We start from the raw sequence: 26401 nt of genomic DNA, 5'->3' as shown, positions 1-26401 counted from the left end.
TTGTAGTAGAGACGGGGTCTCGCTCTTGCTCAGGCTGGTTTCGAACTCCTGACCTCGAGCAATCCGCCTGCCTCGGCCTCCCAGAGTGCTAGGATTACAGGCGTGAGCCACCGCACCGGCCGAGAATAATATATTTTTGTCTTTCTCTTTCATTTGTTGTTAATTTTATTTGCAATGGTGGAAGCGATGAACAAATTTACTAGTCAAGGAATCTAAATTTCAACAGATTCTTTTGAAAGCAAAAGTAATTTATGAGTCATGAATTTGGGTATATATAGAGCAAGGTTCATCTGTTTTTTAAAAGTTTGATATTCTTGGTAATCAATGTTTTTTTATTTTTAATAAGTCTGATTATATCAGTCTAAAGTTGCACATGTTATGATTGGGATCCTAGATTTTCTTGATGTTTCTCAGTGGCATTGCTGTTTTGTCAGTGCTGTCCAAGCCCAAATAGTCTGTTCTCACTCACATGTTGGCTTTATTGCTGATGAGAGTAATCTTAGAATGGCTGGGAGGTTTACTTTAATACACTCTGAGAGTTATGTGGTTGAAATTGCCTCAGTCTATGGAATTTGGTCCACAGGACAAAAATGCTAGACCAGTCACAAGGGAGGAAGGAACTGATTATTTTTATTAGCACAGTCCTCTTATCGTTTCAGAGGAAGCAGTGTATGCACATTAGGGGGCAGTGTTTAAAAAGCTATTATTCACTAGGAATTTTTGAGAAAACAGCAATGTTTCCTGTGTACTGCTGGGTAGGGAGATTCTCTAAAGGAAATATTTGAGAATTTTTTAAGTGGCTGCTCTAGTCCTCTATATACTTTCAGAAATACAATGGTATTTTCCCTAACAATTTAATTTTAAGTTGTACTTTCTTTCTGAGCATGTTATTTTTTTTGTCTTCTGAGCATGTTATTAATTATAAAAATTTAGCAATAAGATTATTCTTGCTACATTAAAAATATTTCTTTTCTTCTTAATTTCATTACTCTTTATTTCTGGAAGGATAAACATTACATTATTTTATTAACTAGACTAAGTTTGTAGTGGGAACATGTGTATGTCCTTTAATGAAGTTTCCTGATTTTTTTTGAAGGAATGGGGTTTGAAAAATGTCTTTTTAATTTTTATAAATTTCTCAGGGACATTTTCTAAATTTCTGTCCTCATATGGACACAGTACAGCGTTCCATTTGGGATAGGGCCTCTTGAGGGACCTCAGGACTCAATTCAGAGAGAATATTCCATAGTGTTAGACCCATTCTTTTTTTTTTTTTTTTTTTTATTAGCAAAGACAGACCCATTCTTTAGTTCTAAATACAAAAAGCCTGAGAGCTCTACTTATGAGATAACGAAGAGCATATGTTAAAATAAAGGGACAAGGATAGCCAAGACGGTTTTGAGGAAGAGCATGGTAGGCAGACTGGCCTTGTTAGACATAAAGACTTACTTTGTAACAATAATAATTAAGACAGTGTGGTATTTACACAAGGATATGGAAATAGATCAATGTAGCAGAACAGAGAGATCAGAAATGGACTGGCATATAGATGGAAATATGATTTTTTTTTAAGGCTTATACTACAAATCATTAAAGGATGGATCATATAGAAAACTATGGTGAAACAACTGGTTATCCTTATGAAGGAAGATCAAATTTATCTTCTAGTATATTCTTTACATTAAAAAAATGTTCCAGATAGATTTAAACCATAAATATAAAAAGTGACACTTTATACCTTTTAGAAAACAATATAGGAAAGTATCTTTATAACTTTAGAGTAGGGAAGAATTTTATAGGCACCACACAAAAGGCACAAACTACAAAGAAAAAGATTGATAAACGTGACTACTTATTAAAATTAAAACCTTTTGTGCATTGAAAGACACCATAAAAAAGCAAGAAAACAAATCATAGACTCTTGAAAGATAACTGACAAAGGATTAATATCCAGAATATATATAAAAAATTATTCTAATCAAATGGAAAAAAGCAAAACAACAGAAAAATGGGCAAGCTCCAAACAAGGAAACCTGAATCTCCAGTAAATGAATTAGTCACTCTCAGTAGTCTTTGGAAAAATGCAAATTAAAACAAAATCCATTTCACACCCATGTGAGTGACAGACATTTAAAAGTCTGACAATACCAAGTGTGAGTGAAGCAAGGGAGCATTGAACATTGCTGGTGGGATTGTAAATTGGTACACTCACGTTGACAAGACCTCATGAAGTTGTACAAGAGTCTACCCTATGACCTACAGTTTTACTTCTAGGTATATGCCTACAAAAATGGAAAGTTTCCTGAACTTTCCAAAGTTCAGAAATGAAAGTGAAATAAACAAGTTGCAAAAGATGATACCAGGTAAAGAATACCATTTATATAGAGTAAAAATCATATGAAATACTATATATAGTTTTAGTAATGTACTCATATGTGGTTGAAATACAAAGACATACATGGTAATGAAAAATACTAAATTCAAGAGAATGATTACTCCTTAGGAGTGGGGAGGGAGGTTGTGGGACAGGGAAGGGATACACACAGGACATCAGCTATATTTGCAAAAGAAGCTGACTGGCTGGCACATGAGTATTTGTTATTCTGTATTTTATGATTGAAATAACAACAACAGAAGATTCAGAAATGTCCAGATAATTCCCTTCCTTCTTTCATTTTGTCTCCTCCTCGCCCCCAAACAAATATTTCTTGAGCTTCTCTATATACTCCTGTCTGTGTTCAGGGCAAACAATGCAGAAATTGTTCCTGCCTTTAAGGAGCTTACAGCCTAGTGTCAGAGATATTCTACAAACAAGTTAAAAAATATAGTATGGCATGTATTAATAAACTGTGCTGTTATGAAAGAATCAGAATACTGTGGTAGAGACTAATAGAGGAGGGGATGTGTGCTGTAAATGGGACAGTCAGGGAAGGCTTTTTTGGTGAGGTAACATCTACAGACCTAAAGGACGGGGAGCTAGCCATGCAAAAAGCAAAGGGAGGAGCGATTCAGGCAAAGAGAATACAATCTGCAAAGGCCCCAAGGCGGGAAATATCTAGACAACTTTAAAGACCTGAGAGAAAGCTAGTGTGTCTGGAATACCAAAAACTTAGAGCAGAATGCTTGAGAAGACATTGTAGAGATGTGCAGGGGCCCTGGGGTGCCAGGAGGGGTTTGGACAGTAGAGGGATAGAGTCATAAAAGACGTGGGTTTCAATTCCTGGTTGACTGATTTCATTATAAACATTGGATAGTGAAATGAAGTTGATGTTTCAGAGAGTAGCTATAAAGAAAAAATTTTTTAGATTATTAAAAGCCCTCATAGTGTTTTAGAGTCAATAGCAGAGAATGCTGAGCCCAAATGGGTAAGGCAAATCATCTAGCAAGTTCATTCTACATCCATAGCGTGGCAACAGGAATACAACAGAAAACACTGCTGCAGTTGGATTCTTAGAACATGAGTTACTTTGTGTGTGTATATACGTATATTCTTGTTTTCTGTGTATTCACCACATACCACATTTTTTAAAAAGAAAGAATAATTAGAAGTCTGCCTATACTGCAAATCCATAGAAATTTTGAAGGGGAGAAAAGAAATAAAGACTAGAGAGATGGAAAAGAAAGAAGGAAGGAAGAAGGAAGGCATAAAAAAAAGGAAGAAAGGAAGGAATGAAGAAAGGAAGAAAAGAAGGAAGGGAAGAAAGAAGAGAGTCAGAATTAAGTCAAATGGAATAACAATGAGCAAGGTTTCTTTTTTTTTTTTAATTTCTAAAAACAAGTTTAGGTTAGTTCACCTGGTGACATTCACATGGCATTAAGCACTATGTCTAGATTGAATAATCAATATAGATATGATAGTTTTTGACATTAAAAGGAACCCTCATAGTCAAAATAATCAAAAACTACTGGTCTAGATTATGAGTTGTCCCTTCTTATATCAGAATATATTTTTTCCTAGAATTTTAGGATATTGTGGCCATGTGTCCAACATTATATTCAGTGATCCCTAGTGAAAGTATGATTTGACATATATACCATTTCATATTAAACTCATTATTTAAAAAAATAATGACACCATCTCTGTAGGGGAAGAGAAACTTAGCATATAAATACAAGGTTTCAAAACAGCCCCTGAAGCTAAGGACTAAGATTGTATTTTGTCTGTACACATGGATTGATTCCAGAAAGTGACTTTATGCCTTCATTTTATACCCTTGGGTAATTCCAGATTCCCAGATCATAGGCCAAGGTCTCCAGTACTTTGTTGTTGTTGTTGTTGTTGCATATATCAATAGTGTTCCTTTTTATTGCTAAGTAGTATTCCAAGATATAGATATACAAATTTGTTTAACCACTGAATGTTGAAGGATATAAGTCTCCCTCGTGTGGCTTACGTTAAGAGGAAAGCAGCTTGCCTCTCACTATGACCAGATGAAATACATAGCACACTGACAGCTTTTTCCAAGGAGATTCTTGCTAACGGTCTTATTTGCCTTTCCACCTTTTCTCAAATACCCTCAAATGGATGATAAGCTAATGGCAGAAAAACTGGTTGTATAGTCCTTTAGCATAATCTGCACTGGTGTTCTGGCTCTAAGGACATTCTTTTGAATTTGAAGCCTCAGCTGAAACTGAGACAAGGAGTCCCTTTTGAACATTCTTTAACTCAAATTTTGCTGAAATATGTTTTTCAGGTAGTAAAGAATAACATTCAATACAGCAAACCTGAGATAGCTGTCTTCAAAGTTTTTAAGTATGAAAGATAATATTTAATGAGATAAAAGTGTTTTGGCTAATTTTTTTTTTTATTTCGGCATATTATGGGGGTACAGATTTTAAGGTTTCAATAAATGCCCATTTCACCCCCTCCCCCCACAAGTCTGAGTCTCCAGCATGACCATCTCACAGATGGTGCACATCTCACTCATTATATATGTATATAACCGCCCCCCTCGCCCCTGCCCAATACCCTATTACTGCAGTACCTATGTGACCACTTAGGTGCTGTTCAGTTAATACCAATTTGTTGGTGAGTATATGTGGTGCTTGTTTTTCCATTCTTGGGAAGCTTCACTTAATAGTATGGGTTCAAGCTCTAACCAGGAAAATATGACATGTGCTATATCACCATTGTTTCTTAGAGCTGAATAGTACTCCATGGTATACATATACCACATTTTATTAATCCATTCTTGGATTGATGGGCACTTGGGCTGTTTCCATAGCCTTGCAATTATGAATTGTGCTGCTATAAACATTTGAATGCAGGTGCCTTTTTTGTAGAGTGTCATTGGATCTTTTGGGTAGATGCCCAGCAATGGGATTGCTGGATCAAATGGTAGATTCACTTGTATCGCTTTAAGGTATCTCCATATTGCTTTCCACAGAGGTTGAACTAATTTGAAGTCCCACCAGCAGTGTAGGAGTATAGAATTTTTTTATTTCCATCTTGATTTCTTCATTTATGAAGTAATCATTTAGTAGGAGGTTGTTTAATTTCCACATTTTTGTGTAGAAATGTGAGTTTCTGTTAGGGTTGATTTCTACTTTTATTCCACTGAGATCTGAGAAGGTACATGGTATGATTTCTATTTTTTTAAATTTCTTTTTTTTTTTTTTTTTTTTTTTTGAGACAGAGTCTCGCTTTGTTGCCCAGGCTAGAGTGAGTGCCGCGGCGTCAGCCTAGCTCACAGCAACCTCAAATTCCTGGGCTCAAGCGATCCTTCTGTCTCAGCCTCCCAAGTAGCTGGGACTACAGGCATGCGCCACCATGCCCGGCTAATTTTTTCTATATATATTAGTTGGCCAATTAGTTTCTTTCTATTTATAGTAGAGACGGGGTCTCGCTCTTGCTCAGGCTGGTTTTGAACTCCTGACCTTGAGCAATCCGCCCGCCTCAGCCTCCCAGAGAGCTAGGATTACAGGCATGAGCCACCGCGCCCGGCGTCTATTTTTTTAAATTTCTTGAGATTTACTTTGTGTAAATCTCTAGGATATGGTCAATCTTAGAGAATGTCCCGTGAGCTGATGAGAAGAACGTATATTCAGTGGATTTTGGGTAGAATGTCCTGTAGATGTCAGTCAGACCCAGTTGTTCCAGGGTTTTGTTTAACTCCATTATTTCTTATTTTTTTTTTTTTTTTTTTTTTTTTTGAGATAGAGTCTCGCTTTGTTGCCCAGGCTAGAGTGAGTGCCGTGGCGTCAGCCTAGCTCACAGCAACCTCAAACTCCTGGGCTCAAGTGATCCTTCTGCCTCAGCCTCCCGGGTAGCTGGGACTACAGGCATGCACCACCATGCCCGGCTAATTTTTTTATATATATATCAGTTGGCCAATTAATTTCTTTCTATTTATAGTAGAGACGGGGTCTCGCTCTTGCTCAGGCTGGTTTTGAACTCCTGATGTTGAGCAATCCGCCCGCCTCGGCCTCCCAAGAGCTAGGATTACAGGCGTGAGCCACAGCGCCCGGCCCAACTCCATTATTTCTTTATTAATTTTCTGTTTGGAGGATCTGTCTTGTGCCATCAGTAGGGTGTTGAAATCTCCGGTGATTATGGAGTTGCTATTAATCCTTTTGCTTAGATCCAGTAAGGTTTGCTTTATGAAACTGGGTGCACCTAAGTTGGGTGCATATATATTTAAAATTGTTATCTCTTCTTGTTGAAGTGTGCCCTTCACTTCTCTTTGTCTTTCACTACTTTTGTTGGTTTAAAAACTAAATCGTCTGAAATTAGAACTGCCACGCTAGCCTTCTTTTGGCTTCCACTTGCCTGGAATACTGATCTCCACCCTTTTACTTTTAGTCTATATGCATCATTGCAGGTTAGATGTGTTTCCTGAAGACAGCATAGACTTGGCCTGTATTTTCTTATCCATTCAGCCAGCCTATGTCTCTTGAGTGGAGAGTTTAAGCCATTCACATTTATTGAGAGAACTGATAGGTAAGGTAGATTACTGTTCATTCTGTTGGGTTGGATGTTGTTGCTTTGATTTCTCTCTTGAGCCATTGTATTATCTGGCCTTTAATCTTTGGGTTTTGGTTGTTTTTGTATTTGTGAGTTTTTATTATGGTGTTCCGTGCATAGCACTGTTTTGAGTACTTCTTTTTTTTTTTTTTTTTTTTTATTTTGAGACAGAGTTTCGCTTTGTTGCCCAGGCTAGAGTGAGTGCCGTGGCGTCAGCCTAGCTCACAGCAACCTCAAACTCCTGGGCTCAAGCAATCCTCCTGGCTCAGCCTCCCGAGTAGCTGGGACTACAGGCATGCGCCACCATGCCCGGCTAATTTTTTCTATATATATGAGTTGGCCAATTAATTTCTTTCTATTTTATAGTAGAGACGGGGTCTCGCTCTTGTTCAGGCTGGTTTCGAACTCCTGACCTCAAGCAATCCGCCCACCTCGGCCTCCCAGAGAGCTAGGATTACAGGCGTGAGCCACCGCGCCCGGCCTTGAGTACTTCTTGTAGGGCTGGTCTTGTCTTGGTGAATTCTCTGAGACTTTGCTTATCTGTGAATGTCTTTATTTCTCCTTCTTATATGAAGCTTACTTTTGCAGGGAATAAGATTCTAGGCTGGGCATTGTTTTGTTTCAGAAGAGTGAGAATGGGGCCCCAGTCTCTCCTTGCTTGTAAAGTCTCATTAGAGAAGTCTGGTGTTATTCGAATTGGCTTTCCCTAGTATGTCACTTGCTTCTTTCGTCTTACCGCTCTTAGAAGGGCCTCTTTAGTTGATATTTTGGTCAGTCTGATGACTGCATGTCATGACGTCTTCCTGTTTGCATTGAATCTCCCAGGGGTCCTCTGAGCTTCTTGAACTTGTATATCAAGATTTTGAGCAAGGCCTGGGAAATTTTCCTCTATTATATCTTCAAATAGCTTGTCCAACCCTTGGGTGTTGTCTTCTTCCCCTTCTGGTAACCCTATGACCCTCACATTAGGTTTCTTCACATAATCCCACATCTCTTGTAGGCTTTGCTCTTTTCTCTTGTTTCTCTGCTCTATCTCTGTGATGGTTTTATTTAGTTGGAGGGTGTTATCTTCAAGCTCTGAGATTCTTTCTTCTGTTTGATCTGCCCTGTTCTTGAGACTTTCCACTGTATTTTGTAGTTCCCTGAATTGATTCTTCATTTCCAGGAGTTCAGTTAAACTTTTCTTCATTGCGTCCATTTCTTTTTCCAGATCCTGGAGGCTTTTTGTGGTTTCTTTGTGTTGGTTATGAGTTGTTGTTGCAGCTCAGTGAGTGTTCTTATGATCCACATACGGAATTCCTCTTCTGTCATTTTGGTTGCCTGATTTGGGTTGGTGTCCGTTTCTAGGGGGCTGGTGCTCCTCTTTGGGGGTGTGTTTTCTGTTTGGTTCTTCATATTTCCTGAGTTCCTTCACTGATTTCTTCCCATGTCGATCAGTTGTTATTTCTTTCCTTTAGGTTTTTGTTTGGATATTCACACGCCTTGTTTAGTTTCTGAGCCGTTAGGTGGTGTCTGTGGGTGAGATTCGACCACTCCCTGTATAATGAGTCAGTGGGTGCCATGATAAGGCTGTGCAGGATGCTGTCCCTGTCAGTAGGTGGCGCTTGCTTGGAGGAACAGGCTGTGCTGTTGTTTTTGTGTCCTGTTATCAGCTCTTGTTCTGGGCGGAGCTGGGTTGGGTAAGCCTGCCCTCAGGCACCACCAATGTTGTTAGCAGGGGTCAAAGTTCTGTTCTCTGCTTCCAGGAAAAGCTGTCAGGGCAGGGCTGGAATGGTCCTGGTCAGCCAGAAAGTCTGCTTATGGGGGTGGGGCTGTCTGAGACCCGCAGTCTGGAGCAGGCCTCGCTTCTTTCCACCCTCCCCAACTCCGCAGCTACTCCTGGGCCTCTGCCAGCAGGCCAGACCACGCGTCACCAGGCCTCCCTGGATTGTGATGCCTGCGGGGAGGTTCCCTGCGCAGAAACGCTGCCTGGGCTGGGCGCACGGCCTCCCTTTAGTGGGAGGATTGCCCTCTAGGACGCTGATCTGCCCCTGGAGGCACACACACCTCCGCAGGCTGTTCACAAATATCCCTTCTGTGCCCCGGGCAATGCTAGACCTCGGTGCAGGGGATCTGGTCTGCAGGTCCAACCTCTGGGTCCCAGAGTTCAAACTATATCCCCAGCAGGGAGAGGATTTCCGGTCCCAATTCACCCAGAGGGAGCCCAAGCTGAGTCTGTGTCTCTCAGCCTCTGAGTCAGCACTGTTCTCCTTGGAACACCGTGCCAGCAGCACCTGGGAGGGCTGGCGGGTAGGGAGCTCACAGTCTGAGTTCCCCTTAGTCAGCTGTAGGGTCCCAAAAGGGAAGGTCCCGTTCCCTGGAGGTGCCTCTGGCGGGTGGCTGTATTGTCTCTCTGGGCAGCCGCGGGTAGGGTCGGCAGAGGGGAGAAGGAGGCAATATGGCGCCTGCCCCGCGGCTCGGGTCTGTGCACACGGAGGTGCACAGGGATTTGGGAGTCTGGTGCCGTGTCCGCTACAGGCTCACCGCTAGCTGGCGGCGGCTGTCTCTGGGCTGGTGTCCGCAGGTCTCTCCACCCTCTGGGGAGCCCACCAGCAGTCTCAAATGCAGGGGAGGGGAAAGGTGATTTATCCACCTACCCTACCCGCCGGTCTCCAGGCTGCTCCGGCGGTCTCAGCTTTCAGTTCTGCTCCGAAGCCTCCTCCCGTGGAGTCTCCCGGTGTCTCAGGTACCCCTCCTTCCGGCCCTCGTCTGCTGTATGCTCGCCTTCTTGCTTCTTTTTTCTAATTTCTGCTAGAATATGTCTTTTCTGCAGAGACACTCTTTCTGGCGGTGTTTCTTGTCCGCCATCTTGATCCTCCTCCGTTTTGGCTAATTTTGTATACATTTTCAACTATTTAAACCTAAGTGAAAAGGTTAATTTTTCTACCTATATAATTTCAAAATAAAATAAAGATCTCTTTTTCTTAACTATACCACTTTAAAAATGATACTGAATGTTACGGGGTATAAGGAACATTATGATAGCTTTCCTTGCTCTTCTTAAAAGAGCTCTGCTGGGTGCAATTATAGATATTCAAGTGAGTACCATCTCATGATACAATTTTATACGTAAATGTATGTGTGACTGACTCCATTTCTCAGATACTTTTATTTGTATTATACTATTGATTGATAAAAGAGAAATAAAAGAGCTGAACAGGAGGTTTAGCTGTGTTTCTACATGCTTGAAAATTCCAGGAGCAAAGAGATAGCTGGCCTTAGAAATATGGTATAAATTTAGCATAGATTCTCACCCACCAGGATCAGTTAATTTCACCATTGGTCTCTAATTTCTGATATAATAGTTCTCAATTTAAAGACTCTTCTGGAGACCAGGGACCAGCAAGAGGGAAAAAATGATAATGTTAGTTGATGTCAAAGTAGTAGTTATTTCAAAACCTTCACAAATTGAATGTTTTATAAACTGTGCCAGATAAACATGCCAAGACTTAGCCACCATCGAAAAACCCTGTCATCAGAACTGAATTGTTTCCCCTTATGGTAATAGGCCTAGAAAATAAGTCCATAAATTTAAACAAGCAATGCTAGATAAGAAGAAATTTTATACTTAAAAGGATAAAAAAATACATGCCAAATAAAGTTTAGATAGCATTTGTTTCATGAATTCTAATGATTCTTTCCATTGTTTGAATGTCCTTCGAAGCCAGCATTAGTGCAATACTACAACTTTCAGCCCTTTATTTGAACCATAGTATATTTAATCACAAAGGACAAAAGTATATGGAGTAAATAATAGTCATGAACCCTGAAAGATCAGGGATGTTGATAGAATACCAGATCCCTGAAAGATCAGGGATGTTGATAGAATACCAGATCATGGAATCAGTGAAATCTTATTTGCAAACAACATAAAACCCACAAAAATTTTCAAGTGAAAAATATTAAAGATGAAAAAATTTGACAAACATACAGCCATCCGTTGGTGTCTGTGGGGTACTGGCTCCAGGACTGCCTGTGGATGTTCAAGTTCCTGATATATAATGACATAGTATTTGCACATAACTTATGTATATCCTTTCATATACATAATCTCTAGGTTACTAATAGTACCTAATACAATGTTATATAAATAGTTGTTACACTCTATTGTTTAGGGAATAGTGACAAGAAAAAAGTCTGTATACATTCAGTACAGATGGATTTATTTTTTCCTGAATATTTTTGATTGGTGATTGGTTGAATCCATGGATATGGAATCCACGGATACAGAGAGCTGACTGTATTTGGTTATAAAAAAAGACTAGTCTAACAAGCCTCCTGATTAAAAATAGTTAAAGGACTTGCACAGACACGTCTCCAAAGTAGATATACAAATGGCTAATAAGCACATGAAATGATGCTCAACATCATTAACCATTGGGAAAATGCAATTCAAAACCACAATGAGATACCACCTCACACCCATTAGGATGGCTCCTATAAAAGAAAAACCACCAGAAAATAGTAAGTGTTAGCAAGGAACCCCTGTGTACCGTTGGTGAGAATGTAAAATGGTTCAGTCACTATGGAAAATAGTATGGAAGTTCCTCAAAAACTTAAACATAGAATTACCATATGATCCAGCAATTCCATTCCTGGGTATATACCTAAAAGAATTGAAAGCAAGGCTGAGGCGGGCGGATTGCTCGAGCTCAGGAGTTCGAAACCAGCCTGAGCAAGAACGAGAACCCATCTCTACTATAAATAGAAAGAAATTAATTGGCCAACTAATATACATAGAAAAAATTAGCCAGGCATGGTGGCGCATGCCTGTAGTCCCAGCTCCTCAGGAGGCTGAGACAGGAGGATCACTTGAGCCCAGGAGTTTGAGGTTGCTGTGAGCTAGGCTGACGCCACGGCACTCTAGCCTGGGCAACAAAGCGAGACTCTTTCTCAAAAAAAAAAAAAAAAAAAAAAAAAAAAAGAAAAGAAAAGAATTGAAAGCAGGGTCTTGAAGAATATTTGTGCACCATGTCCATTGTAAGATTATTCACATTAGCTAAAATGTGGAAGCAACTCAATTGTACCATTGATAGATGAATAAATAAAATCTGGCATATACATGCAATGACATATTATTCAGCCTTAAAAAGGAAAGAACACTTGCAACAGTAAGGATGAATCTTGAAGCCATTATAGTAAATGAAATAAGCCAGTCATAAAAGAACAAATTCTATATCTTTCTACTTGTATGAGGTACCTAGAGTAGTCAGATTCTTCGAGTTGAATGGTGGTTGCCAGAGGTTGGGAGGGAAGGGAAAATGGGAAGTTATTGTTTAATAGTTTAAAAGTTTCAGTTTTACAAGATGAAAAAATTTTGGAGATGGATTGTGGTGATGGTTATACAGCAGTGTGAATATACTAATGCCATTGCATTGTTCACTTAAAAATTGTTAAAATGGTACATTTTATGTTTATGTATAATTTACCACCATAAAACAACATAAAAAAAAGAAAGACTAATCTAAACTACAAGGTATACTATAGAAAAAATTCATATTACTGTGTCACAATCACTAGAAAATATTGTTTTAATATGTCTTATGATTTACAAATACAAATATTTGAAGACTAGATATTGAATATATAAAACACTCCCTGTTCAAGAATAAATTCTTATATGTATAAATTAAAATTTCTTTGTTTCAAGGATTTTTTCTTTTATATATTTTCAATCTGATGGGATTAACACAGTGTAGAGCACATAGTTGTTTGCCTAATGCTAAATACTGACCAATATTTCATATTTTTTCTCAAAATTCTATTCCATATACTAATTTTACATCTTTAGATTCTTATTGCTATTTGGCCTATTTTATCATTCTATTGTAAATAATTTATCATTCCCAACATTGCCTAAACAAATAATCAAAGGATTGAGGGAGGGAATTTAAATTCATACTTTCTGAAGAGAAGAATTAATTAACAATGATAAATAGTTACAATCATGAAAGTTCTGGGAGAATTGCTGATTTTACTTCAAAATAAAAATAGACTATATCATAATTATTTTTATATTTTCAATCTAAGAAATGAAATTTTTTGGTCCCCAGTTTTTCTAGGAAGGCACATTTACCCCCTAGAGTCCAGCGAGATGTTTCAATCATGTTTTTTGCAGTTCTCCAAGGAAAGTCAAATGACAGCATGGAACGTGTCTTCACCTCAGTTGGATGCACCCATAATCTTGTTCATTCTTTTATCATCTTCACATATTGACTCTTCTACTCTTCTTCCCCGACTATGCCTCAGGCCCTGGCCTCTCACACACCTTCAACTGTGTGTCAAACCCTGCACATGGATGCAGTGGTTCCACTAAGCGGTTCTATATGTATTCTTGTTCCATCATCACAAAAATATCCTGTTTACATCTTTTACCTGCCAGCGTCTAGTTGATGGCGCACAGGATCAGTTGTCAGCAACAAAGTCTTTAGTCTTTATCTTCAGTGTTTCTATGGAGCATTTACTTCTTTGAGTGGAATACAATATGCTTCTGTGCTGTAATCCCTCCACCATTTCAGATCGGATCAGTCATTTGGACTTGAGTTGTTTAGTGTATATGGGAATCCATGGGGATTACTGGACATAAGCTTGTTGGTCCATCATTTTGATCACCTTGAGTCCTGCAGTATCTAAGACAACCAAAAGTAATGTGGAAAGCTTAGAACAATGGACAAAGTGCTTTTCAGGTGCAGATGGTGGGAGAAAAAGAGGAATAAGGCACAGGCAGAATCTCAGCTTGTGAGACATCAGAGTGGAGCAGCAATATGTTAAAATACATTTTCCTCTCATGCCCCTACCTCTCCCACCACCACACTCACAGCGTTTTCTAGGATTCCTTGCAGTTCTTCAATTCAATTATCTAGAGCAGTGGCCTGAAAGGGCCTGTGGACCAAATTTGACCTCTATCTCCTTTTGAAAATAAAATTTTATCAGAACATAGCCATGCCCATTTGTTTACATATTGTTTATGGCTATGTTTGTGTTGCAACGGCAGAGTTGAGTAGCTGCAGCATAGCCCAAAACCTCATAAAGCCTAAAATATTTACTCTCTGGAACTTTACAGAAAAAGTTTGCAGGCCCCAGATAGAGAGCATTTGGTATTCCTGGCCCGAAGGCAGGGATGACACCACAGGATAGAGAGAAAAAAGGTATTTTATTTGTTCCATTTTGAGCTTCAAAAGTCTAGGCCCTGAGGATACTTAGGACAGAAAATGCATTATGATGTAAAAATCAGGAATCTGAGTCCTGTGCCCACATTCCCAAGAATGGAAATAATTCTCCACAGTGAAAATGATTACAGAAGCAGTAAGAAATGGAATCAGGAAAAAATTTACATTTAGTTTGCCTATGCAATATAATGTGTAATATTTACTGAGTGCTTACCATGTATTAGACACTGTGCATAGCATTTATTATATATTATTTCATATAAATAATACACAATTGGCATAATTTACATATAGGTAAATTGCATCTAGACAAAATTATGGTATCAATATTAAGTGTTTATATATTATGAAAATATCATGCAGCATAATTGAAAGCTCTCAGCTAGGGTTTATGAGCCATGTATTATAGTGCCATGTGACTTTCAGCAAATTAGATATAGAAGAAATGTACCTCAACACAATAAAGGCCATATATCATAAGCCCACAGCTAACATCATACTCAGTGGTAAAAATCTGAAAGGTAAATACTGGAAGCAAGAGCTTGGGATTTGAGCATAGGGAAGTGTGAGATGGAGGACTACATTTTTTGTTATAAATCTTGTAGTACTATTTAACTTAATAAATTTAGTACATGCATGACTTATCCATTTTCTAGAAAATAATGCCAGCCTCACCTTAGTTTCTTATTTTAGCATGGTAAATTCGAAATCATTTATTTTTGGATTAGCCACGGAAAAATTTTGAACCTGAGCTGACTCTCCCAACACAAAATGTTGTGACATCATCTTCCTTTACTATTGTTTGCATTGTTGAAAGAAAATGAAAATTCATCTTAATATTAGCTTAGCTCAAATAATGAGGAAGACAAATTTATTGATATGAAGATATACTAAAAGGACAATTTTTGTTTTAGTTTTAAGAGTCAGTGTCTTTACCATTGGACTAGATACTAGATATATGACTATGGTTAGATATCTTGATATTTGTCATGCATTTAGCAAAACTACAAAAACAAAACAAAAACAAAAATGCAGTTTTCATTTATAATCATATTGAAAATATAGAAGTATTATAATCAGAGATCTAATTGTAGAATAAACCAGATATTTACATTACCTATTTTTTAATTTTAAAAGGTGTTATTGCTCTTTTATTAATCATGAAGGTAAAAAAATTGTCATTTTGGAAAACTTTGAAAATAGAGAAGTATAAAAAAGAAACTAATTATGAGTCATAATGCTACCATCCTGAGGTAACTACTTAACATTTTGGTACAATTCCATAATCATTTTTAATTAAAAAATTTTAAGCAAATATTCATAGTTTTAAAAGAAACAGTTCTGTAAAATTTAGACAAGCCTTTGGAACCACTGAAAGGATTGTTTTTGATAAGTGGATTGATATGTGATTCATGCCTGAGATAGTTAGAGAGTCAGAGGAAGGCTGTGGTTTGGGAAGCCACTGTGGTACTGCCAGTATTTCAAACAAATTGGGTGAGAAAGAGAACATGTGTACTTGTTTTAGATCCTTTCCAAGAGGGCAGAAGGAAGCTGGTTGTGTATCGATGATATCTAGGGCTGAGGAGGGACTCACAAGTGACCAGCTGGAAAAGAGATAGATTCATCAGTATAAAGAGACTCTGGAGGTGAGAGATCCCCACTGATGATGTGGGGGAGGTCTTGGAAGAACCCATTAAAATGTCCCATGTGACAATCAGCAGGATTTAAACCTCTGCCAAGCCCAGAGAGCAAATTAGGTCAAAAAATTAGGACACCATGGTAGTATGCTTAAGTATGACCTCCCCTACTTGCCTATATCTCTTCTCCATTGCCTCCACTCTCTCCACCCTGTCCTCAACCATGGAGGTATTAGAAACTGTGCTCAGCAAAATGGAGTTGCTCAGATCATGGAGTTGGGTACTGCCACTAGTGGACACTAATGGTTTTTCTTAAGTGCTACTGATTTTCTTGAAAGTAATATTTGCATGTAGTAGATACTTAATAGACATTTGTCAAATCAATATTAGTGGCATAAAATGTTGAGACTGATTTACTAGAAATGAAATTAATTTATCATGATTTTTCTACTTTGGGCTTGAGAACTGTGGTGAGTGTTTTTTCTTTCCTGAAGTTTTGCTTTAAGGTACTGGATGTAGTGAGCAGCTTTAACTACCTTGCCCTGACCTCATCATAATAGCTTCAGTTTTGTATCTTACTAACTGATATTATCATTGGAACTTCAAAGAAAAGTCTAGGAACATTGCAAGGCAGCACAGTATCATATAATGCTTTAAGGTTGTTTGGCATTTTCTTCAAATATGTTACCCAGAAACTTCAAATCAGTAAAGGTAGAACTGCTCAGATTAAAGAAGGGCCAGGAGAGGAGAGTCATTGTCCTTGATAGACTGGTTGAAACACTGGATCTACCACTTTTGTGTAACTTTGAGTAAGTTAATTAACCTTTCTCAGCTGCAATTTTCTCACCTGCAAATTGTAGGGTTATTGTGAAGATTAAATGAGATAAAGTATGCGAAGTGCTTGGCATATAGAAAGTGTCCAGGAGATGTTACATAGGTCTTCCTCCTCTGCTGCTGCAGCCTCTCCCTCTTCTTCTTCCTCTTTGTCTTCCTTTTCACCCCCTTCTTCCTAAAGGATGGGGCAAGTTAAATGGTTTTCAGATACATGTTAGAACTCATTACTTACAGAGTGGTTTATTATTCCATGTATTTGGATATATAAATACTTTTGCCTTATCTTTCCTGCCTCTGTCTGTCTATGTATATATCCATCCATCCATCCATCTATCTATGTAAGCTATTTACATTTTTTATGAATCATATAAGAATAAAGTACCGATAGGTGGTACCCCATTACCCATAAATATTTCAGTTTGTATTTCATAAAAACAAGGAACTCTGTTATGTAACCACAGTACAATTACCAAAATCAGGAAATTAATATTGAAACAATACTATTATGTAATTTGTAGACCTTATTGATATTTTTTCAGTTGTCCTCATAATGTCCTTTATAGCAAAAGAAAATAGAAAATCTGCATTGCACTCAATTGTCATGTTTCTTTAGTCTCCTTTAATCTGGGTCTTTCTTTATAGTTCTTGGATTTTTCTTTGTAGTTCATGACACTGACATTTTTGAAGAGTGCAGGTCAATTATTTAGTAGAATGTCCCTTAACTTGGATTTCTCTGATGTTTCCTCATGAATACATTCAAGTTAAGTACTTTTGGCAGTCACACCCAGAAAGCGATGCTTAGTCTTCTCAGTACATATCAGGAGGCACATGCTGTAATGTAATGTTCCATTACTAGCAATTCAACTTTGATCATTGAGTTAAGGTGGTGCCTGCCAGCTTTCTCCACTGGAAAGTTCTATTTTACCCTTTGTAGTTAAAGGATATCTTGTGGGGGTTGGGGGATATACTTTGAGACTATGTAAATAATTCTGGTATTTCTCAAACTTTCATCTACCAGTTTTATTATACATTGATGATTCTTGGGTGAGTTTACTATTATTATGATATAGACAAATAGTGATTTTTTAATTCCACCATTCCTTCTGCATTTCTAATTCCACCATTCCTTCTGCATTTATTAGTTGGTTTCTACTACAGGAAGAGCTTTCCCTTCTCCCTTATTTGTTTATATCAACGGGAACTCTTGTATCCATACCTATTCAATAAGTTGTAATCTTTAATTATCATTATTTATTTTGATGCTCAAATTATCCCCCAATTGGCTAGTGAGAACACCTTCAAGATGAATCTTTATGCTTTTCCTCTGTCCCCATAATTCTTTGAACACTTTATTAATTTTTGGCATAAGATGTTTTAGGTTTATCCTGGTTTTTTTTTTTTTTTTCTTGCCCTGGTCTTGAAATCAACTATTTCTCCAAGGAGCCCTGGTTCTATTGAGTGGAGAATGATATTTAAAAAGCAAGATCTGAGCACTAAATGTGCTTATAACTGCTAACTTTTTAAATCTCCCAGTAGTGATTCTATAAATGATTCTTTTCAGCTGAGCAATCACATGATATACATGCCATTACATGCTGTTTCTCCTGATTTCATGTTATTTTTCTGCTCTGGAATTTGAAGTCACTTTGTGTATTTGCTTATTTAGGAAGCATTGCTTACTCTGAAGTCTGCACTTTTGAAAAGACTTTAATTGCTCTCACTTTGGGCAGTTCAAAGGTTACTGGATTTTATTTGATATCTTCCTTACTTGGGTTACTTTAATTCTTTTGTTTTTTTTTTTTTTTTTGAGACAGAGTCTCGCTTTGTTGCCCAGGCTAGAGTGAGTGCTGTGGCGTCAGCCTAGCTCACAGCAACCTCAAACTCCTGGGCTCGAGCGATCCTTCTGCCTCAGCCTCCCTGGTAGCTGGGACTACAGGCATGTGCCACCATGCCCGGCTAATTTTTTATATATATATCAGTTGGCCAATTGATTTCTTTCTATTTATAGTAGAGACGGGGTCTCGCTCTTGCTCAGGCTGGTTTTGAACTCCTGACCTTGAGCAATCCGCCCGCCTCGGCCTCCCAAGAGCTTGGATTACAGGCGTGAGCCACAGCGCCCGGCCAATTCTTTTGTTTTATTTATCTCTATTAAGTAAAGATGTAGACTATACTTAATTGAGTATTTTCCTCTTGGCAGTAGAACAAGGCTAAAGGTGATTCTTGTTAATTTGTTACTCATTGTTATGCATTTATCTGGATTTGATTTGAGATGATGTTTAGTCTTGGTTTGTAAAGAGGTCTGTACTGAACATTTTTGTGTTCTTTGCCTAAAATGTCCTTTCACAGGCTGATGTGGTGCTGCTATTTAAAGTGTGGGAATTCAGCTATAGGGATTTGGTTTTATGTGAGAGTCTGGCTGGGTTTTTATTTTCTTTTCTACTCAAAGAGTATTTTTTATACTTCTGTCATTTAAAAATTGATTGTGCTCCTGAAAATGAAAAATATTTAACAATGGTAATTCTCTTCTTTCTTTAATGATTTTATGATGCATCTGTCAGAATGTGAGTTGCATTCATCTTGTAGAAAATGTTGACCCTTGGGATATAGATTTAATTGCTAAGTTTCTTTAGAATAGATTTCATGAAAATATATTTGAATTCTTAATTTGTTCTTTTTTTTTTTTTTTGAGACAGAGTCTCACTTTGTTGCCTGGGCTAGAGTGCCGTGGCGTCAGCCTAGCTCACAGCAACCTCAAACTCCTTGGGCTCAAGTGATCCTCCTGGCTCAGCCTCCCAAGCAGCTGGGACTACAGGCATGCGCCACCATGCCGGGCTAATTTTTTCTATATATTTTTACTTGGCCAATTAATTTCTTCTATTTTTAATAGAGATGGGGTCTTGCTCTTGCTCAGGCTGGTTTCGAACTCCTGATCTGGAGTGATCCGCCCGCCTCGGACTCCCAGAGTGCTAGGATTATAGGCGTGAGCCACCATGCCTGGCCTGAATTCTTAATTTGAACACAAATTTTGCAATTTATTTACATTATACCAGTGCAGTTTATAGTAGTTTTTTCTCTCCCTACTTGGATAAATCTTCTAGGATTTAGGATAATCTGTGCGTGCATGTTTATGTATATGTGTGTGTTTATATTTGATTGTGAGTATAGTTAAAGTCACTTTAGGCAGGATGCATTAGCATGGTCATCAGAGGCTTTACAATTGCAGACTCTATTTGGATGATGATAATTTTGAAGACTTCTATTTCTTTTCCATAAAAAACCCAGTGTGTATTGTGCGCAACATGGCATCTTGATACCCAGTTACTCCTAACTCCTGTTAATACTCTGAAAACATTTATTTTGATAGTTTATGTGAAGAATATCATAGGCATGCATGGAACAGTACAAAATACAAACATATGCACCAGTCAGGTGAAAAATGTTTATTAAGTTCCTTCTGTGCCTAGTGTTATGCTGTCCAGTAGGGGAAAATGAAACATGCATATGACACAATTGTCAGACAAAAAGTACTTTTATGTATTATTAGCATTACCAAGTTGAATATGGTAAAACAAACTAGTAATTGTGATAAGGACAGATATCAGTGCAAACTTTTTTTTTTTCTGACTAGGAACATAAGTTTATTAGCATTATATTCCAGATGTTTTAGGTGCTATGTAATTAGTCAACCAATTTTGCTGCCTCTCTGTGTTAGAGATTGAGAGGGTCTAATGTCAAAGGTTATTGAAGTAGCAAACTACATTCATCACATTTTTACTCTTTGAACAACATGTGAATTGTTGATACTCATAGAAATATTTTGTAAAATATTTCTCATAGTAACGAGTATCACAGTAAGTAGCTTTGGGTAAGACACTTAGTCTTTGGGTAAGACACTTAGTCTTTCAAAACCTCATTTTTCTCAAAATAGGACAATAAAATTTACCTCATGGAGTTTTTGTGAGACTTAAATGAGATAACACATACAAAGTTCCAACACAGTTCCTGGAACATAGCAAGTGCTCTGTACATATTAATTACTATTATTATTAAATTATCTCTGTTAGTTGACCTTATGGAGTCCTTGGGTCAAGTGTTACTCAGATTGGCTAGGAGATATGCATGATATGCAGGGAGGTCTCTTGCTATATTGAAATTTATAGGAATCTCTTTGGAATGCCACTGAGGTTAGTTTTGTAATCTTGCATATAGAAAGGTGCAAATCTTGCAGGTTAGACATGCTGTATCTGTACCCTGAGAGAGAGATAAAAGAAGCAAACAAACAAAATGAGGTACCGCTGTGATAATCTAAATTGTTATGCATATGGCAGAAGGACAAAGTATTAAATAGACAATATGATTGTGGGAGAACTTCTTTCAAAGTAACAGGAAAATTTTTCGCAGTGTGAATAGAAAAAGTGGACTGAAAAGCTGTAAGATTGTGAAACTTTGGGGCATTTGCTGAATATGTCTCATTTAGTTCTCACAGTGGAAGAAAGAGGAACGATAAGGGACATGTCTACAAAACAAAAAACCAAAAATACTTATCACAGAACTGGCTCTTGAGTTTGTTTGGGGGTTAATCCTATAAAGTAGAAAGTGGCTAAGAAGAATCTTTAGAATAGAATACTAGCTAATCCTGCTCAGATGGAGAATTAGAGTGGGAAACTGAAAACTTGAACATTAGTTCCAGTTTTGTTACTCATTGGCTTTATGACTTTGGACAAGTCACTAAACCTCTCCGGGCCTCAGTTTTTTCATCTGTAAAGGAAGAATTTTTGCTCCATACCCATTCAACTCTAATATTATTTTGTATACTTTTAGTCATTCAAAATGAAATTTACATATCATTTTAAAATTTATTATTATTTTTTAACATTTTATTGCGGAAAATTTTAAGTTATCTAAAAGTGGAGAGAATGGTATAATGGTGTAGATTACCCAGCTCAATCATGATCAATTCATGGTCAATCTTGTTTTGTCTACAATGCTACCTATTCTTCCTGTCCCGTCATTACTTTTTTATTTTTTAAATTACATTTTATTTTATTAAGTTTTTTTGATATATAATAGTTGTATACCTCGTGTTTATTTAAAAGCAAATCTCAGACTTTGTATCATTTCATTTCTAAATATTTCAGAACATATGTAATAGAAAAGGACTCTTTTTATTTATTTTTTTTAGTGATTTTTTAATTTATTTTTTTATTTTAGCGTATTATGGGGGTACAAGTGTTAAGGTTACATATATTGCCCATGCCTCCCTCTCCCCTTGAGTAAGAGCTTCAAGGATGTCCATCCCCCAAATGTTGCACATCTTACTCATTGTGTTTGTATACACTCGTCCCTTCCTCCCCCCTCCCACCCTCCCACCCTCCCAGCACCCAATAAATGTTACTCCTATATGTCCACTTAGGTGTTGATCTGTTAATACCAATTTGCTGGTGAGTACATGTGGTGCTGGTTTTTCCATTCTTGAGATACTTCACTTAGTAGAATGGGTTCCAGCTCTATCCAGGAATATACAAGAGGTGCTGTATCACCATTGTTTCTTAAAGTTGAGTAGTAGTCCATGGTATACATATACCACATTTTATTAATCCACTCATGAATTGATGGGCACTTGGGTTGTTTCCACAGCTTTGCAATTGTGAATTGTGCTGCTATAAACATTCGAGTGCATGTGTCTTTTTCATCAAGTGACTTTTGATCTTTTGGGTAGATGCCCAGTAGTGGAATTGCTGGATCAAATGGTAGAGGTATCTCCATACTGCTTTCCACAGAGGTTGAACTAGTTTGCAGTGAAAAGTACTCTTTTTAAAGCACAAACTTCCAATGCCATTATCACATGTAAATAAAAATAATTCCTTAATATCGTCAAATATGCAGTTGTTTTTCAGATTTTCCCAATTTTCTCTCTCTTTTTTAAAATTTGAATTGGGATCCAAATAAAGTCCATTCATTGCAGTTGATTGTTATGTATCTTAAGTCTTTTTAAATTTATACTTCCTGCTCATTCTTTTTATCTTATAATTTATTTGTTTAAGAAAAAACAGTTCATTTGTCCTGTTGAATTATTTGATTTTGCTAAATTCCCATGTTTATCTTATAGTGTTGTTCTTTATAAATTGATAGATCTAGAAGTTTGTTCAGATTTTGGTTTGATTTTTTTGTTAAGAATACATCATAGAAGATGATGTGCATTTCCACTAGGAGGCACATAATGGCTGGATATTGCTTTCTCTATGATGTTGACAGGCATTGATGATGATTGCCTAGACTATTAATGTATTAGGAATTACAAAATAATGCTATTCATTCCATCATCCCTTCTTTATATATTGATTGGAAAACTTCTATAAAGGGAGACTTTCTCTCATCAACTATTTGATTACCTTGAGATATAGTTCAACTGGTAAAGGCAGGATAGATACAAATTCTTTCTTTTTATTTACTGATTGTCATAATATTAATAATGAATTTTCCCCTAATATCATCCAATGGTGACTGTTATTTTTTGGAAATTTTATTATGAACCTACAAAATATAAATAACATATTTGATGTATTTCAATTCATTGCAGTTGTTATCTTTAATGATGCTCACTTCCTTACCTTAGGCCAGTGGAGGTCTTTTCAAGTTAGATTCTGCATCCTTTTACATGACCTTTTATAGCTTTTAGTCTTTATAGCTTCCTTAATTTCTGGTGTAACAAGATTTTCCAGGAGCACATGATACATTTCCTACCTTATCCTGGAATCAACCATTTTTCTAAGGACTCTTAATTTATTAATTAGTGGGAAGTGGTATTTAGAGACCACTGTCTGATAGTAGGAATGCTCATTGCTACTGGGTTAGTCTTTGCTTCTAGGCCTTTTTAGTGGACAGATAAGACAATGAATATTCAGAACAATAACATGCATCATGAGTTTATAATTTATCATTTTAATTCAGAAACATCCTATACACTAGAAAATGAGCAAAGAAAGAAACAAATTCCACATATTTATATACATTTTTAAGAATTATGTTATCCATTGTGAAACATTTTACTGCATTTTGTCCTCCTTCAGGTAAATGGTCTACTGGAGTTTCTATAGTTGTGGGAATAGTAATATTAGCTATCTAGCTAATAGTCATGGTATTAACTTTAAACATACTTCTGTTTTGTTTTTGAATTCATCACCAGGAAAGGTCCTAGTCCTTTTTGAAATCTGCTTTTTTCTTGTCCCTGATAACCCATCATTGAAGGTTTATATCTTGAAGAGTACTATGTTTACCAGACAGTGGAGATGGGGATCACAAGTAAAATGGCATGTGCAGAGGCCCAGAGGAATTAAACAGTCTTGCATTTTTGAAAAACAGCTATTCTAAGTATGAGTTGTTTTAGAGGAATGGCAGGACATATAAGATGTATGAAGTGTATAGGTGTTAGGTCACAAGTGATTCTATATGCCATGCCAAGGAGCTATTATATTTATACTGAGGAATTTAATACAGATTTATTTTCTTTTGCTTTCTTTCCCTCCCCCCCTCCCTCCCTGCCTCCCTTCCTTCCTTGACGAGATCTAACTCTGTTGCCCAGGTTGGAGTGCAGTGCTGTGATCACAGCTTACTATAACCTCAAACTCCTGGGCTCTAGTGATCCTCCCACCTCAGCTTTCTGAGTAGCTAGGATGACAGGTGTGTACCAACAGGCTCAGCTAATTTTTTTAGAGATGGGGTTTCACTATATTGCACAGGCTGGTCTTTTTTTTTTTTTTTTGAGACAGAGTCTCACTTTGTTGTTCAGGCTACAGTGAGTGCTGTGGCATCAGCCTAGCTCACAGTAACCTCAAACTCCTGGGCTCAAGAGATCCTACTGCCTCAGCCTGCCAAGTAGCTGGGACTACAGGCATGTGCCACCATGCCCGGCTAATTTTTTCTATATATATATTAGTTGGCCAATTAATTTCTTTCTATTTATAATAGTGACAGGGGTCTCACCCTTGCTCAGGCTGGTTTTGAACTCCTGACCTCGAGCAATCCACCCGCCTCGGCCTCCCAGAGTGTTAGAATTACAGGTGTGAGCCACCACACCCGGCCACCAGACTGGTCTTGAACTCTGGGCCTCAAGCTATCCAAAGTTCTGGGATTATAGGCGTGAGCCACCGTGTGTGGCCTTAATAAGAATTCAAATAGGGAAATGACTTGGTTAGAATTACATATTCAAAAGGCCTTTGTAGCCACTTGAAGAATAAACTGAGGCAGAGGAAGCTATTGCAGGACATAAGAAGCTAGATGGACCTGAGAGTTATTGGCAGGTTAAATAATCAGGAATTAGTGATCGATTGATTATGGGCAGGATGTGAAAGAAAAGAATCCAGGATGACTCTTAGATTTCTGGATTGTGCAAATATGTGAGTGATGTTTCAGTCAGGGAAATAGTGAATGTAGAAGGAGCAGTCTGGGTTGGTAGTATGTGAATGTAGGTGAAGTGAGATGATAAGTTCTGTTTAGGGCAGTGTCAGCTTGCAGTATCTTTGACTTTTTGGTAGAGATGTCCATACACACACAAACATACACAAACATCTTCATATTTAAGGACCCAGACTTGGGTTCAAATCCCAGCTCTGCTACTTCCTATCTGTGTGACCTTGGGCAGGTGGCTTAATGTTTCTAAGTCACAGTTTTTATAGTTGTAAAAAGGTGATAATAGTACTTAACTCATAGGGTTGTTTGTGAATTAAATGATTTAATTGATGAAAGTGTAACAGAGTGTCTAATGTACAATAACTCAATAAATAAAGTTGTTATTCTAGATATTAGGGGTGCCAGCATCTTGTTTGGTGTCATGGAATGGATGAGATTCATTAGAAAGATGAGAATGAGAAGAGAGGGGGCCAAATATGGACTACTGGGGACTGTCAACAGTTGAACCCCAGAAGTATCTCAGAGAACAGACACCTAGGTCATAGGCCACATGGTGCTTATGTTCTATAGGAGAGACAGATATTCATTGAAAAGTTAAAACTATCATCTAGTGATAAGTGCTTTAGAGAAGATGAGACAGGATAAAATGCTAGAGAGTTCCTAGGAGTCTATTTTAGATTGGATGGTAGGGAAGGCCTCTATGAGGAGGATATAGTTAAGATGATATAATCAGTAATAGCCAGCCATGTGAAGATTGGACAGAAGGACATTCTCTGTAGTGCAAAGGCCCCAGGGTGAGAATAAGCAGTGGGTGTATGCAAAGAACACTAAGAAGGCCAGTGGGACTCAAGATAGGGCAGTGAGAAAATCGATGAGCTGAGACCAGAGAGTATATATAGTGACCAAGCCACATAGGGCCTGCTAAGTCAGGATAAGGAGTTTGGATTTATTCTAGGCAACTTGGAAAGCCCCTAGAAAGCTTTAGGTAGGAAAGTAGTATATTCTGATTTACATTTAAAAGAGATCACTGTGATCACAAGAGCCAAGAATGAGGTAGGAAGACTAGAAACAGGAGGCTAATGAAACAGTCTAGACGAGAGATGCTTTATTTCGATTTCTCTTTTCTTTTTATTATTAGGTGCTTAGTTGCTTGGAAGCCTCAAAGCTGTCCTTGAACTGATCCCCTTCAGGAGAGTTGTCTTGATAATTGAGATGCTCCAGGTGTGGAGCATTGATTACCTACTGAGTGTCCTTAACCTGTTCTTAACCCAGGGGTGCCTGAATGGGGTTCTAAGACTATGAGCTTTTGTTCAGTTACTATCTTCTGGGGAGAGTTCGTAGCTTCCCTG

General features: G+C 37.7%; 1 protein-coding gene across 3 annotated transcripts in view; it reads left to right on the top strand.

Moving 5' to 3' along the window:
• SUGCT (succinyl-CoA:glutarate-CoA transferase) overlaps window positions 1-26401 on the top strand; it is a 684028-nt gene that overhangs the window by 25990 nt on the left and 631637 nt on the right. The window lies entirely within an intron of this gene.

The sequence above is a fragment of the Microcebus murinus genome, chromosome 9, assembly GCF_040939455.1.
Source record: "Microcebus murinus isolate Inina chromosome 9, M.murinus_Inina_mat1.0, whole genome shotgun sequence".
Taxonomy (NCBI): domain Eukaryota; kingdom Metazoa; phylum Chordata; class Mammalia; order Primates; family Cheirogaleidae; genus Microcebus; species Microcebus murinus.
The sequence above is the reverse complement of the archived record's forward strand: the minus strand, read 5'-3'. Positions and strand labels throughout refer to the sequence as shown.